Here is a 15,089-nt window from a genome sequence, read left to right on the forward strand (position 1 = left end):
TAATGGGTTTGTAACAATGTATCAACATTGTCAAGTTAAGTCAACATACAGACAAACGTATTATATTTATTCACGAATGTTGAATAATATCCATGCACACACAAGGACAGAAAGGGATCAGACTGGGCTTTCCTGCATGGAATTCTGCCGTGTTGTCTGTCATTTGACACCCCGGTGTTGAAAGCAAGCTGTGGCTTTTAAGTGAAACTAGCTGTCCACTGCAGAAAAAAATACATATATGCACATACCTTTATAATGGCACAATTTCAGTTTATTCTAAATGCCACTTGATGCGATATTTGTTGGATAGAAGTCGCTATCCTCTCTTCGCTAGTCTTAACGTCATTCTTCCAACAGGAATTTCTCCTTGGGAATTGGAGGTACGGCTGACCGGGTGGGGAAGCGAAAAGGGGTGGGACTTGGAGACGAAGCTTTGAAACCGTCCATCCAGCCTACTGAGAGTTTGAACATTTGCTTAAATATGGAACGCCGTTTGTGTTTTTTCTGTCAAAAAAATATACACGTCAAATAACACTATCTGACGTGTCAAATAAGCCTGTTGACCAATCAGGACCCGAATATGACTGCACGTCACATACTAATTGAACACGTTAATTCATTGTCGACGTAATTATTGCACATTGATTACACTATCACTCGCGTTTCATAGGTCACAACGATGCACGGAAAACGTATGCTATGACGCTGGTCATGTGTCTACGAGCGTAGACACACTTCCCCAAGCTCTGGACAGTGCTGGTCGTTAAAAAGCTAGCTAGCTGATGGATTCAAACAATGTTCTTCAACAAAAACATAGCAAAACGAGATCATCTGTTTCAGTAGCTATCTATCTAGCTAAGTGTCATCATCTAAAATACCCCTAATGTATAAGACGGTTCTTATTTGATTAATGGTGGTCGGACCCACCTATGTGAAGCTAGCCACAATAGTGGAATTTGCCGTTTGCCTTCAAAATAAAAGTATCTCACTGATATTCTAATATTGTTACGGTACTTTTTGATACTGGTTGTAAGTATCCATGTTATGTACAACGTTATGCACTGAATTTGTATTTGAATGTGAAATGAAAATAAAAATTATTTTTCAAAAAAAAAAAAAAATCTCACTGAAAGTCATGCAAACAATACAAATAGTGGAATCATGCCATAATGGAAGAGATCCTGCTAAACGAGATTGGAATGTTCTTTTATAAATCAACAAAAGGCAATCATTTGTTAATTTGACAAAAATCTGTTTAAATCACACTGGACGTATTAGACTAGAATTGCATTGAGGGCATATTTATTTCTCTTTACAGCCTTCCCTATGGGTTGTGGATCATTGACAGTCTACTCAGTGACACCCAGAGAACCTTTAGCGTCGTAGCTCTTATTGCGGGACTCTGAAACCACTGTGAATTGAGCCACATTTATTGTACCAGTCCACCTACTATGTTGTATTGAACACTATTCCAGAGGAAAACAATACAACGTGGATGTGTTGGAGCCTGATAACTCACGAGGACTTTGGGGAAAAATGCACTTGGGTAATGAGTAGGCTGATAGCCCATTTCATTGATCCCCAATCATTAGGTAAGGCTGTACAGTGCAATAAGAATGTCAATATGCACATTAGACTGACTGTGGAGGTGATTTCCCACAGTCAAAGTCCTGCAATAAGAGCTACGACGCTAACATTTCCGTAAACTCTTCACAGTTGTGTTCTCTGGGTGTCACCTAGTAGACTGATACCCAATTTCATTGCTCCACATTCCAACACTCACACCATGTTTAACATGATCAAGTCTAAATATGGCATGATTTCAACAATTGTAGCCTTTTGCATCACTTTTAAAGAGGGACTTTTATTTTAAAGGTGAACCGCAAATTCCACTATTGTGGCAAATAGTTATTGTGGCTAGCTTCACAACACATAACCCGGTCCGGTGTAAAGACCCTGGGTTTATAAACGAGGATATAGACTCGGCCGCTTGAGCATGCTTTTGGGGCACAGTCGATATCAAATGAAATCTAATTTTATTTGTCACATACACATGGTGAGCAGATGTTAATGTGAGTGTAGCGAAATGCTTGTGCTTCTAGTTAGTGCTTCGAGTCAGATAGTGCAGTATTATCTAACACGTTCCCAACAACTACCTAATACACAAAAGTCTAAGGGGTGAATGAGAATATGTTCATGTAATGATATGGATGAGCGATGGCCGAGCGGCATAGGAAAGATACAATAGATGGTATAAAATACAGTATATACATATAATATGAGTAATGTAAGATACAGTTGAAGTCAGAAGTTTACATACACAAATACATTTCAACTCAGTTTTTCACAATTCCCGACATTTAATCCTAGTAAAAATTCAATTTTAGGTCAGTTAGGATCACCAGTTTATTCTAAGAATGTGAAATGTCAGAATAATAGTAGAGAGAATTATTTATTTCAGCTTTTATTTCCTTCATCACATTCCCAGTGGGTCAGAAGTTTACATACACTCAATTAGTATTTGGTAGCATTGCCTTTAAATTGTTTAACTTGAGTCAAATGTTTCGAGTAGCCTTCCACAAGCTTCCCACAATAAGTTGGGTGAATTTTGGCCCAATCCTCCTGACAGAGCTGGTGTAACTGAGTCAGGTTTGTAGGCCTCCTTGCTCGCATACACTTTTTCAGTTCTGCCCACAAATTTTCTATAGGATTGAGGTCAGGGCTTTGTGATGGCCACTCCAATACCTTGACATTGTTGTCCTTAAGCCATTTTGCCACAACTTTGGAAGTATGCTTGGTGTCATTGTCCATTTGGAAGACCCATTTGCGACCAAGCTTTAACTTACTGCCTAATGTCTTGAGATGTTGCTTTAATATATCCACATAATGCTCCTACCTCATGATGCCATCTATTTTGTGAAGTGCACCAGTCCCTCCTGCAGCAAAGCACCCCCACAGCATGATGCTGCCACTCCCATGTTTCACGGTTTGGATGGTGTTCTTCGGCTTGCAAAACTCCCTCTTTTTCCTCCACACATAACGATGGTCATTAGGGCAAAACAGTTATATTTTTGTTTCATCAGACCAGAGGAGATTTCTCCAAAAGTATGATCTTTGTCCCTATGTGCAGTTGCAAACTGTAGTCTGGCTTTTTTATGGCGGTTTTGGAACAGTGGCTTCTTCCTTGCTGAGCGGCCTTTCAGGTTATGTCGATATAGGACTCGTTTTACTGTGTATATAGATACTTTTGTACCTGTTTCCTCCAGCATCTTCACAAGGTCCTTTGCTGTTGTTCTGGGATTGATTTGCACTTTTCGCACCAAAGTACGTTCATCTCTAGGAGATAGAACGCGTCTCCTTCCTGGGCGGTATGACAGCTGCGTGGTCCCATGGTATTTATACTTGCATACTATTGTTTGTACAGATGAACGTGGTACCTTCAGGCATTTGGAAATTGCTTCCAAGGATGACTTGTGGATGTCTACAATTTTTCTTCTGAGGTCTGGGCTTATTTCTTTTGATTTTCTCTTTGTCAAGCAACGAGGCACTGAGTTTGGAGGTAGGCATGGAAATACATCCACAGGTACACCTCCAATTGACTCAAATTATGTCAATTAGCCTATCAGAAGCTTCTAAAGCCATGACATCATTTTCTGGAATTTTCCAAGCTGTTTAGAGGCACAGTCAACTTAGTGTATGTAAACTTCTGACCCACTGGAATTGTGATACAGTGAATTATAAGTTAAATGATCTGTCTGTAAACAATTGTTGGAAAAATTACTTGTGTCATGCACAAAGTAGATGTCCTAACCGACTTGCCAAAGCTATAGTTTGTTAACAAGAAATTTGTGGAGAGGTTGAAAAACTGACTCCAACCTAAGTGTATGTAAACTTCCAACTTCAACTGTATGTAAACATTATTAAAGTGGCATTATTTAGAGTACATTGTATAAAGTGACTAGTCATCAATTTATTAAAGTGGCCAGTGATTGGGTCTCAATGTAGGCAGCAGCCTCTCTGAGTGAGTGATTGATGTGTAGCAGCCTGATGGCCTTGAGATAGAAGCTGTTTTTCAGTCTTTGATGCAACTGTACTGATAGCGTGCTGATATTCGGGCTAGAAGATCGAGGCTTCGAGACCTGCTCCCTGCCAGTTTCATTACAGTATAGTAGTCAGATGAAGCTAGCTGGATGGCTACCTAGCTAATTCTCACATGGATTACTAAATCATTGCTATGAATATTGAAAATAACTGCAGTTTCTGTTGTTTATTGTTTTCAGGTTGGTTGCATTGGTGCTAGCTATGTACTAAGCTAAAGCTAGCTAGTTACCCTAGAAGTTGCTAACATCTGTATCAAAGATATTTGCAAACCTTTTTGATCCTGCTCGTTTGATCCTGATCTAATATCAAATGCTTACACAGACGTTTTCACATTCGGTCGAACAAATCATGCCTTATTACTACCAACACGGTATTGTGCAGCTTTGACAGTGATTGTAATGGTGGCGCTTGGCTTCCACGTGCAAATTCAGCACACACAACATTCTATAATAGAATTGTGTTATTTGACGTGCATCTTTTTTGACACGCAAAGACCCAAACGGCGTTCCAATTTAAAAGGCCAATCGAATTGTGCATTCACACTTTGATTGGGCATAAACCACAAACCCTGTGCAAAGGTTGTAAAACCATTTAATTCCATCCTTTTTCATTAACATAGCAACTGTATCACTCACATTTTACAACATTGTATTTATGAGTCATGGTTAAGACCAGATTCCTTTTCACAAAAATGCATTGTTTAAACAGTCAAGGAGATAAGAAGAAATAAGTAAGGACATAATGTAGCCAACTGTGAATATCTGTAGCCTACCCCTTGTAGAATGGAAGTATGGGAAAAATATCCTTGATTATATAATCATATCCATGGTTAAATAAACAGCCAATGTAACTGTAACATGTTTTACTGCATTGCAAATGTCTATTACATATCAAAGACAACGTGTTTTTCTTTCAACTTTTTAAGGAAGAGGATCCAAGCTTTCTCTCTTTATGTAGGCTATAACTTCACAGAGTGCGCCCTAGATAAGTCTATGGTGTGTGTGCTTTCTCACCAGTACCCTTAACTGTTTTTTCAGTGCATTACATCAGCTGCACTGTTGGAACTCAAACATCTTCCTTTGATAAATTATGTATGTGATCTCCGTTCTCCAGAACATTTGTGGCAAACACATCAAGTGATGCTAACATTTCGACACATTATACGCTCTTTCAATGGATTGAACATATATCACCACCAAACTGTTAGATCTTAAATTACCCCAAAATTGGGTGTATCCATGGAGACTATAACACTTAGCAGGGTGCTAGATCCACAAAAAAGGCTTCAGCTGATTGATGAGGGCAGGCGTGGATTACTCTTTACACAAACTCTGCAGTACAGAGAGAGGGCCTGCTGCCAAAGTAACTCTCTCTCCCTAGTCTATCATTGTCTGTGGGAGCCTGTCCATCAGTGTGGTGTGGTCTGCACCCCTCCCAGGGAGACAACCAGGGAGCCAGAGGGGGTAAATTAAACCAGAGGGACTGAGGAGAGACCATAAAACCCCTGCCAGAAAAAATATTGTATTAATTTAAGGGGAGATGTTAATATCTTGCAGAAATCTATTCCATATGAGTAGGGGCAAAGAGGATACTAGCCTCTATTACTCTATACTAGAATATTAGTGTAATCGTCTTTAGCATGAGGTTTAGCTATAACTAGTGCCTATAGGTTTTCCTGGTTGGGTCAAGAGGTCAGGAAAAACTCCTGACTCTACCCATAAGGTGTTGTATTGGGCGGACCTGAGGTTAGAGGTGAAGGACGAGGTGGAGGTGAGAAGGTGAGCGACGGATAGAGGCACACCCTTTCAAATCAATGATTTCATTGTGTTATGTATAATCCTGTCTAACTCTTATCTGTTATAACAATTGAAGCTTTTCTTCACCCTGTGGGGGAAGAGGGGGTGGTGAAGAATGCTTCAGAGACGAGTGCAACAATATGGAGGCCAAGGTCAGAATGACATGTGCACTGTCGTGGGCGCTCTGACTGCACTCCTCTCTCACAGCACTCTCTCTCATCTTCCCTAGGGAGCCGAGCAGGCCCACAGGCCTTCTCAGGATGATTGTTAATAGCTGATGATGAGGTCACTTCCCCTGGGGTTTCCTCTCAGTCTCCACACAGCCAGGAGACTCACATAACTGTGGTCTGGGTGGGGGGACTAGGACACTGATAGAAATTATGAAAGGGGGAGTCCATCCTTTTTCTAACCCATTATTACTACAGGTTTCCGTTGCTACTCAATTTGTTTTGTTTTGTTTGCCTGGCTGATTTTCATTTTTGCAAGTCTCAGCTGGACTGTACAGGAAGTATGAGCATTATTTATTTACATTATCAACGTGTAAAACATAACAGGACATAACATTGCACTGTCACTTCTAGTCAGCCATCAGCTTTGAACAAGGGATGGGAGAAGACCATCCAAACAAATCAAGCAGGGGATTCTTCAGGAAGAGAGCCTAGTATACTCTGTGAATAGCAAGAAAGGAAGAACCCTGTGAACACCAAGAAAGGAAGAAATAGTATTTCTTGTTCTTCCCTGCCTACTGCGCCACAGCCAGCAGCCCTCTCAAATGTTTGGGAAAATGCATGTAATACAAACGCACTTTCAGTCAAGCACATCTGCTCAGGCCTAGTTTATGCAGTGTGGAGCAGGATGGGGCTAGGCGAAGAGGGAGGGAAGGGTAGATGGGGCCAGGGGGTTCTCCTCCTGTTCTTCCCCAGCCCAGCAGCTAGTCTCTGGGGCTCGCTGTGCTGAAAGATCAGCATGTCTTCTGTATATCTGGTTCATGAGAAGTCATACAAACCACAGAAGGAGTCATCATCATGTAGACATGAGTGAATATTCCACCCACACTCCTACTTACTCAAACATTCATAGAGTACATGCACACAAATAAGCACACACAAGTCCATGCAAAAAGTCGTGCACAGGTTGCTTCCAAAGAAAACAAATCAATGCTACGTCACATTGTGGAGCCCTGGAGTTGTTTTCAAAGCCAGGAAACTTTCACTGAAGAGCTGCCCAGACACAGCAGGGAGACATCCAAGAAGAGGAGGAGGGATATGCGGAGTAGAGAAGAAGAGAGAGAGTGCAGATCGAGAGAGAGTAAGTAGAGGGGACACCTCAAAGTAGAGCTCGTAGAGAGAAGTTGTTAGGATCAGCGTGAAGGTGGTGTACACTTCAACAAGGATTCACATAGCCCACACAATAATATACTCAGATCTAGAGCAGAGCACAGAGACTTTCCTGGGCTAGCTAAGAAACTTAGATTCTGCTCCCCACCCAGTGCTACACAAGTTCACTTGATAGTTCGAAGCCAAGATGGCGTAGCAGTCGGACATGTTTTGTCTTGTCCCGTCCTGTCCCGTGTAAATATTGTTTTTTTTAAATATATTTTGTATATATTTTAATCTCACTTTCCATCTATGGACTGAATATACTCTCCTGCAACCCGCCTCACCCAATGTGGTACGGATCTGCTATTTATTCTGCTATTTTTATACTTTAGAACCCCCATCAGAAGCTAGCCACCTAACTAGCTACTAGCTAGTAATCAGTTAGCTACTGCTAGCGGTCTTCACCGTTAACTCGGACTCCAACCAGCCTCAGCTCGGCCAGTCTGCACAGCGCGATATCAACCCAGAGCATATCGGACTGCTTTTTCTCTACCACATCTCCGGATTCCTACTTCAAGCTCTGAACCTTTACACCGGATCATCGCAGCTAGCTTGCTGCAATTCGAGTGGCTACACCTGACAAACATCTATGTCCCGAAGCAAGCACCAGTTAGCCTGGAGCTAGCCTCGAGCTAGGCCCATCTCCCGGGTAGCCGAAGAGGTCCACCAGCCAATTTTTGGGCTACAATACCTCTTTTGCCAATTGGTCTGGACCCTTTACTGCCAACACAGAGCCCCGCCGATCCATCACGACTGGTCTGCCGATGTAATCGTCCGAGGTGGTTTCAACAGGCTCTTCCGTTGCGAAGTCGCCGGAGGCCCATCTGCTAGCCACGGCCCGCTAGCTGTCTGAATCGCCATGTCTCCAGCTTGCCTAGCATAGTAGCAACTACTGAATCGTCCCTCTGACTCATCTATTGCTACTCATTGGATGCTATGATCACTCGGCTACACATGCCTCTCCCTAATGTCATTATGCCTTGTCTATTGTTGTTTTGGTTAGTGATTATTGTCCTAATTCAATGTAGAGCCCCCAGCCCTGCCCAATATGCCCTAGATAGCCCTTTTGTTCCAACCCCACAACTGCGGTGACCTCACCTGGCTTAACTGGTTCCTCTAGATACAAAACCTCTCATCGTCACCCAATGCCTAGGTTTACCTCCACTGTACTCACATTCTACCATACCCTTGTCTGTACATTATACCTTGAATCTATTCTTCCAAGCCCAGAAATCTGCACCTTTAACTCTCTATTTCGAATGCACTAGACGACCAGTTCTTATAGCCTTTAGCCGTACCCTTATCCTAGTCCTTCTATGCTCCTCTGGTGATGTAGATGTTAACCCAGGCCATGTAGCCCCCAGCACCACTCCCATTCTCCAGGCGCTCTCATTTGTTGACTTCTGTAACTGTAAAAGCCTTGGTTTCCTGCATGTTAACATCAGAAGCCTCCTCCCTAAGTTTGTTTTATTCACTGTTTTAGCACACTCCGTCAACCCAGATGTCCTAGCCGTGTCTGAATCCTGGCGTTTAGGAAGGCCACCAAAAATCCTGAAATTTCCATCTCCAACTACAACATTTTCTGACAAGATAGAACTGCCAAAGGGAGCGGAGTTGCAATCTACTGCAGAGATAACCTGCAGAGTTCTGTCATACTATCCAGGTCTGTGCCCAAACAATTCGAGCTTCTACTTTTAAAAATCCACCTTTCCAGAAACAAGTATCTTACTGTTGCCACTTGTTATAGACCCCGCTCAGTACCCAGCTGTGTCCTGGACACCATATGTGAATTAATTGCCCCTATCTATCTTCAGAGTTTGTACTGTTAGGTGACCTAAACTGGGATATGATTGTAGGATGGCCACCCCGGCCATCCTACAATCTAAGCTAGATGCCCTTAATCTCACACAAATGATCAAGGAACCTACCAGGTACAACCCTAAATCCGTAACCATGGGCACCCTCTTAGATATCATCCTGATCAAATACACCTCTGCTGTCGTCAACCAGGATCTCAGCGATCATTGCCTCATTGCCTGCATCCGTTATGGGTCCGAGGTCAAACGACCACCCCTCATCACTGTCAAACGCTCCCTAAAACACTTCAGCAAGCAGGCCTTTCTAATCGACCTGGCCCGGGTATCCTGGAAGGATATTGACCTAATCCCGTCAGTAGAGGATGCCTGGTGGCTCTTTAAAAGTTATTTCCTCACCATCTTAAATAAGCATTCCCCATTTAAAAAACGTAGAACAATAACAGGTTCACCCCAGACCTGACTGCCCTTGACCAGCACAAAAACATCCTGTGGTGTTCTGCATTAGCATCGAATAGCCCCCGCAATATGCAACTTTTCAGGGAAAGTCAGAAATCAATATAGACAGTCAGTTAGGAAAGCTAAGGCTAGCTTTTTCAAACAGAAATTTGCATCCTGTAGCACTAATTCCCCAAAAGTTTTGCGACACTGTGAAGTCCATGGAGAATAAGAGCACCTCCTCCCAGCTGCCCACTGCACTGAGGCTAGGAATGGGTCTACGTGCTGCTGTGCGTTTTGTTGCTAACCTTACTTCGCTACCTGCCAACTTTAGGGTTTTTACTTTTTAATTATCGTTTATATTTTTAGTTTTTCCCTCGCTCAAATTTTCATTAAACTTTTTCACTCCGGACGCTTTATCTGGATGTGGTTCGTCAGGACCTCCACCAGCCGAAGCTAAGTAGTAACATTAACATGATGCCTTCTAGGGGGCGGAGTTGCAATCTACTGCAGAGATAACCTGCAGAGTTGAGTCACTGTACTCAAAATATATACAGTAGGAGAACGATCGCCTTACGGCGAGGATAGCTGTGCTGCAAGGCCAGCTTCAGACGCATTCGTTAGGAAAGGGTAATTTAAGTGTAGGAAAGGATGAAACAGAGTCTGTGCCACCAGTAAGTACAGATAGTAGTATAAATCCTCTCGCACAGTCCCTGCAGCCGAACAACTTTCTCATGGCTTCTGGAAGGAAATGCTGTAGGAATGCTCAACCTGTGTCGCTCATTCAGACGACAGAAACTTTCAACCAGTTCTCACCATTAAGCAGCGAGTCGGAGTCAGAGGCCGAGCCTTCTCTGGTCTCTACTCCTCCCGTTACGGGGTCTGAGACGCAGAGCGCAACATAGCGCTCAGCATGTAAATCAGCTAGAAAGATGTGTCAGCATCGAGTAATTGTCTCTGGCCCCCTCCCAGTTAGGGGGAGTGATGAGCTCTACAGCAGAGTCTCACAACTCAATCACTGGTTGAAAACTGTTTTCTGCCCCTCCCAAAATATAGAATTTGTAGATAATTGGCCCTCTTTCTGGGACTCACCCACAAACAGGGCCAAGCCTTGCCTATTGAGGAGTGACGGACTTCATCCTAGCTGGAGGAGTGCTCTCAGCTCAGCTATCCCCATTGAGACCGTGTCTGTGCCTCGACCTAGGTTGGGCAAAACTAAACATGGCGGTGTTCACCTTAGCAATCTCCATTCCTGCCATTAATGAAAGAGATTGTGATACCTCACATCTCAAAATAGGGCTACTTAATGTTAGATCCCTCACTTCCAAGGCAGTTATAGTCAATGAACTAAACACTGGTCATAATCTTGATGTGATTGGCCTGACTGAAACATGGCTTAAGCCTGATGAATTTACTGTGTTAAATGAGGCCTCACCTCCTGGTTACACTAGTGACCATATCCCCAGCGCATCCCGCAAATGAGGTTTTGCTAACAGTTATGATAGCAAATTTCAATTTACAAAAAAAAAACAACGTTTTCGTCTTTTGAGCTTCTAGTCATGAAATCTATGCAGCCTACTCACACTTTTTATGGCTGCTGTTTACAGGCCTCCTGGGCCATATACAGCGTTTCTCACTGAGTTCCCTGAATTCCTATCAGACCTTGTAGTCATGGCAGCTAATATTCAAATATTTACTGACTAACATTCACATGGACAAGTCCACAGACCCACTTCAAAAGGCTTTCGGAGGCATCATCGACTCAGTGGGTTTTGTCCAACATGTCTCCGGACCTACTCACTGCCACAGTTATACTCTGGACCTAGTTTTGTCCCATGGAATAAATGTTGTGGATCTTACTGTTTTTCCTCATAATCCTGGACTATCGGACCACCATTTTATTACGTTTGGAATCGCAACAAATAACCCCAACCAAGGATCATCAAAAGTCATATTATAAATTCTTGGTCAACCCAAAGATTCCTAGATGCCCTTCCAGACTCCCTCCGCCTACCCAAGGACGTCAGAGTACAAAAATCAGTTCACCACCAAACTGAGGAACTCAATTTAACCTTGCGCAATACCCTAGATGCAGTCGATGCCCTAAACACAAAAAACATTTGTCATAAGAAAGTAGCTCCCTGGTATACAGAAAATATCCGAGCTCTGAAGCAAGGTTCCAGAAAATTGGAACAGAAATGGTGTTACAACAAACTGGAAGTCTTCCCACTAGCTTGGAAAGACAGTACCGTGCAGTAACGAAGAGCCCTCACTGCTGCTCGATCATCCTATTTTTCCAACTGAATTGAGAAAAATAAGAACAATCCAAAATGTATTTTTGATGCTGTCACAAAGCTAACTAAAAAAGCAGCATTCCCCAAAAGAGGATGCTTTCACTTCAGCAGTGATAAATTCAGGAACTTCTTTGAGGAAAAGAGCATGATCATTAGAAAGCAAATTATGGATTCCTCTTTAAATCTGCGTCTTCCTCCAAAGCTCAGTTGTCCTGAGTCTGCACAACTCTGCCAGGACCTAGGATCAAGGGAGACACTCAAGTTTTTTAGTACTATGTCTCTTGACACATTGATGAAAATAATCATGGCTTCTAAACCGTCAAGCTGCATACTGGACCCTATTCCAACTAAACTACTGAAAGAGCTGCTTCCTGTGCTTGGCCCTCCTATGTTGAACATAATAAACGGCTCTCTATCCACCGGATGTGTACCAAACTCAAGTGGCAGTAATAAAGCCTCTCTTGAAAAAGCCAAACCTTGACCCAGAAAATATAAAAAACAATCAGCCTATATCGAATATCCCATTACTTTCAAAAATGTTAGAAAAAGCTGTTGTGCAGCAGCTCACTGCCTTCCTGAAGACAAACAATGTATACGAAATGCTTCAGTCTGGTTTTAGACCCCATCATAGCACTGAGACTGCACTTGTGAAGGTGGTAAATGACCTTTTAATTGCATCAGACCGAGGCTCTGCATCTCTCCTCGTGCTCCTAGACCTTAATGCTGCTTTTGATACCATCGATCACATTCTTTTACAGAGACTGGAAACCCAAATTGGTCTACACTGACAAGTTCTGGCCTGGTTTAGATATTATCTGTCGGAAATATATCCGTTTTTCTCTGTGGATGGTTTGTCCTCTGACAAATCAACTGTAAACGTCGGTGTTCCTCAAGGCTCCGTTTTAGAACCACTATTGTTTTCACTATATATTTTACCTCTTGGTGATGTCATTCGGAAACATAATGTTAACTTTCACTGCTATGCGTATGACACACAGCTGTACATTTCGATGAAACATGGCGAAGCCCCAAAATTGCCCTCCCTGGAAACCTGTGTTTCAGAAATAAGGAAGTGGATGGCTGCAAATGTTCTACTTTTAAACTCTGACAAAATAGAGATGCTTGTTCTAGGTCCCAAGAGACAAAGAGATCTTGTGTTGAATCTGACAATTAATCTTGATGGTTGTACAGTCGTCTCAAATAAAAACGCCTCAGCGTTACTCTGGACTCTGATCTCTCTTTTGACGAACATGTCAACACTGTTTCAAGGACAGCTTTTTCCATCTACGTAACATTGCAACAGTCAAACTTTCTGTCCAAAAATGATGCAGAAAAATGTATCCATGCTTTTGTCACGTCTAGGTTAGACTACTGCAATTCTCTACTTTCCGGCTACTCGGATACAGTACTAAATAAACTTCCGTTAGTGCCAAACGGCTGCTAGAATCTTGACTAGAACCAAAAAATGTGATAATATTACTCCAGTGCAAGCCTCTTTGCACTGGCTTCCTGTTAAGGCAAGGGCTAATTTCAAGGTTTTACTGCTAACCTACAAAGCATTACATGGGCTTGCTCCTACCTATCTTTCTGATTTGGTCCTGCCGTACATACCTACATGTACGCTACGGTCACAAGACGCAGGCCTCCTTACTGTCCCTAGAATTTCTAAGCAAGCAGCTGGAGGCAGGGCTTTCTCCTATAGAGCTCCATTTTTATGGAATGGTCTACCTACCCATGTGAGAGACGCAGACTCAGTTTCAACCTTTAAGTCTTTATTGAAGACTCATATTTTCAGTAGGTCCTATGATTGAGTGTAGTCTGGCCCAGGAGTGTGAAGGTGAATGGAAAGGCACTGGATCAACGAACCCCCTTGCTGTCTCTGGCTGGCCGGTTCCCCTCTTTCCACTGGGATTCTCTGCTTCTAACCATATTACAGGGGCTGAGTCACTGGCTTACTGGTGCTCTTCCATGCTGCACATTCAAAGAGGATGGTGAATGTGCAGAGAAACTGAGCTCTCTGATGTCGTCCATGTTTGGTATGTGAGAAACTGGAGGAATACGGTTTTGCTGATAATAAGATAATCACTTTCTGCACAATCAACTCTTTCCCATTCTGTGGGACCTGGAATTTTGCTCTCTTCCTCTGCATCACTGGACACCACAACTGCCAGCTGTGCCTTACCTACAAACACACTACAGGGGAGGACTATATAAACATGTAAATCAAAAAACAGTAGACAGGCGTTATATGGAATGTTGATCTCTGTGCTTTTCCTAGTTAATTGCATGCAATATAAATGTTGTCCAAACGTGGCGCTATATATTCACTTTTCTCTTTTTAGAAAGTTCACTGTAGCATCAGTGCAATTGCTTCATTCACTGTGTAGACAGACATACAGTCGACAACACAATACTGTTTCTAGGGGCCAAGGTTAATCTGAGGCAATTTCTTTTAAAGTCTATAAAGTATGAAAGTATGAAAACCAGCCAAGAATACACCATATCTGGTACTGAAATATTCTCAATGGTGCTGTGTTCACATTAGAAAAACATGAACTTACTCAGTGCCCCTGCCTAGTATGATGAGGGATAACCAGTAACATCTGAGTCACAAGGATTCGTATGTAATGAGGAACAATACTCCAATTACATATTCAGGGTTAAAATACAATTTGAAACATACATTTTATCTGACTGTTAAGGACGAATAAACACATTTCTACACATTTCACTGTCATATGGGAATGGAAATAATCAAATCAGATACACGCCTGATCACACCGATATGATTGGGAGGAAATGCTGAGGGAATGCAAGGGGAGGAGGTCAGAGGTGATACACACTGACCAAAAAGAGATTAAATCCCAGCTGAGTCAGAAAGAATCTCTTGTTATTAAGGCACAAAGACTGATCAATTATTCTGCCTCCCCATCCCCCTCTTCCCATGTGACTTCCTGTAAAACAGATGTCCCTTACGGATTTTTTTTTGTTGCATTTTTGTCAAATTTGCATTTTCACAAGTGAAATATTTGTTTTCAAATGTTGAGCTTAAATTTTTACATGTGAAAGCATATTTTCATATGCATTACATTTGTCACGTGAGGAGAATAACTGGTATTCGTCACATGCTTCGCAAACAACAGCTATAACCTAACAGTGAAATGCTTACTTACAGGCCCTTCCCAACAATGCAGAAAGAAAGAACATTGAGAAATAACGGAAAAGTAATAACACGTAGTAATAAAAGTCATAATACACAATGAGTAA

The 15,089-nt window shown here is 42.3% G+C and overlaps 1 protein-coding gene across 1 annotated transcript in view; it reads right to left on the reverse strand.

The window, feature by feature from the left end:
• LOC110506389 (coiled-coil domain-containing protein 102A) overlaps positions 1 to 674 on the reverse strand; it is a 75,868-nt gene extending 75,194 nt beyond the window's left edge. The window contains exon 1 of the mRNA XM_036963790.1: positions 249 to 674. The gene's annotated coding sequence lies outside the window, so the exon portion shown is untranslated. The remainder of the gene's footprint in view (positions 1 to 248) is intronic.
• Positions 675 to 15,089: the final 14,415 nt, after the last annotated feature.

Source organism: Oncorhynchus mykiss, chromosome 26, assembly GCF_013265735.2.
Source record: "Oncorhynchus mykiss isolate Arlee chromosome 26, USDA_OmykA_1.1, whole genome shotgun sequence".
NCBI classification, from domain to species: domain Eukaryota; kingdom Metazoa; phylum Chordata; class Actinopteri; order Salmoniformes; family Salmonidae; genus Oncorhynchus; species Oncorhynchus mykiss.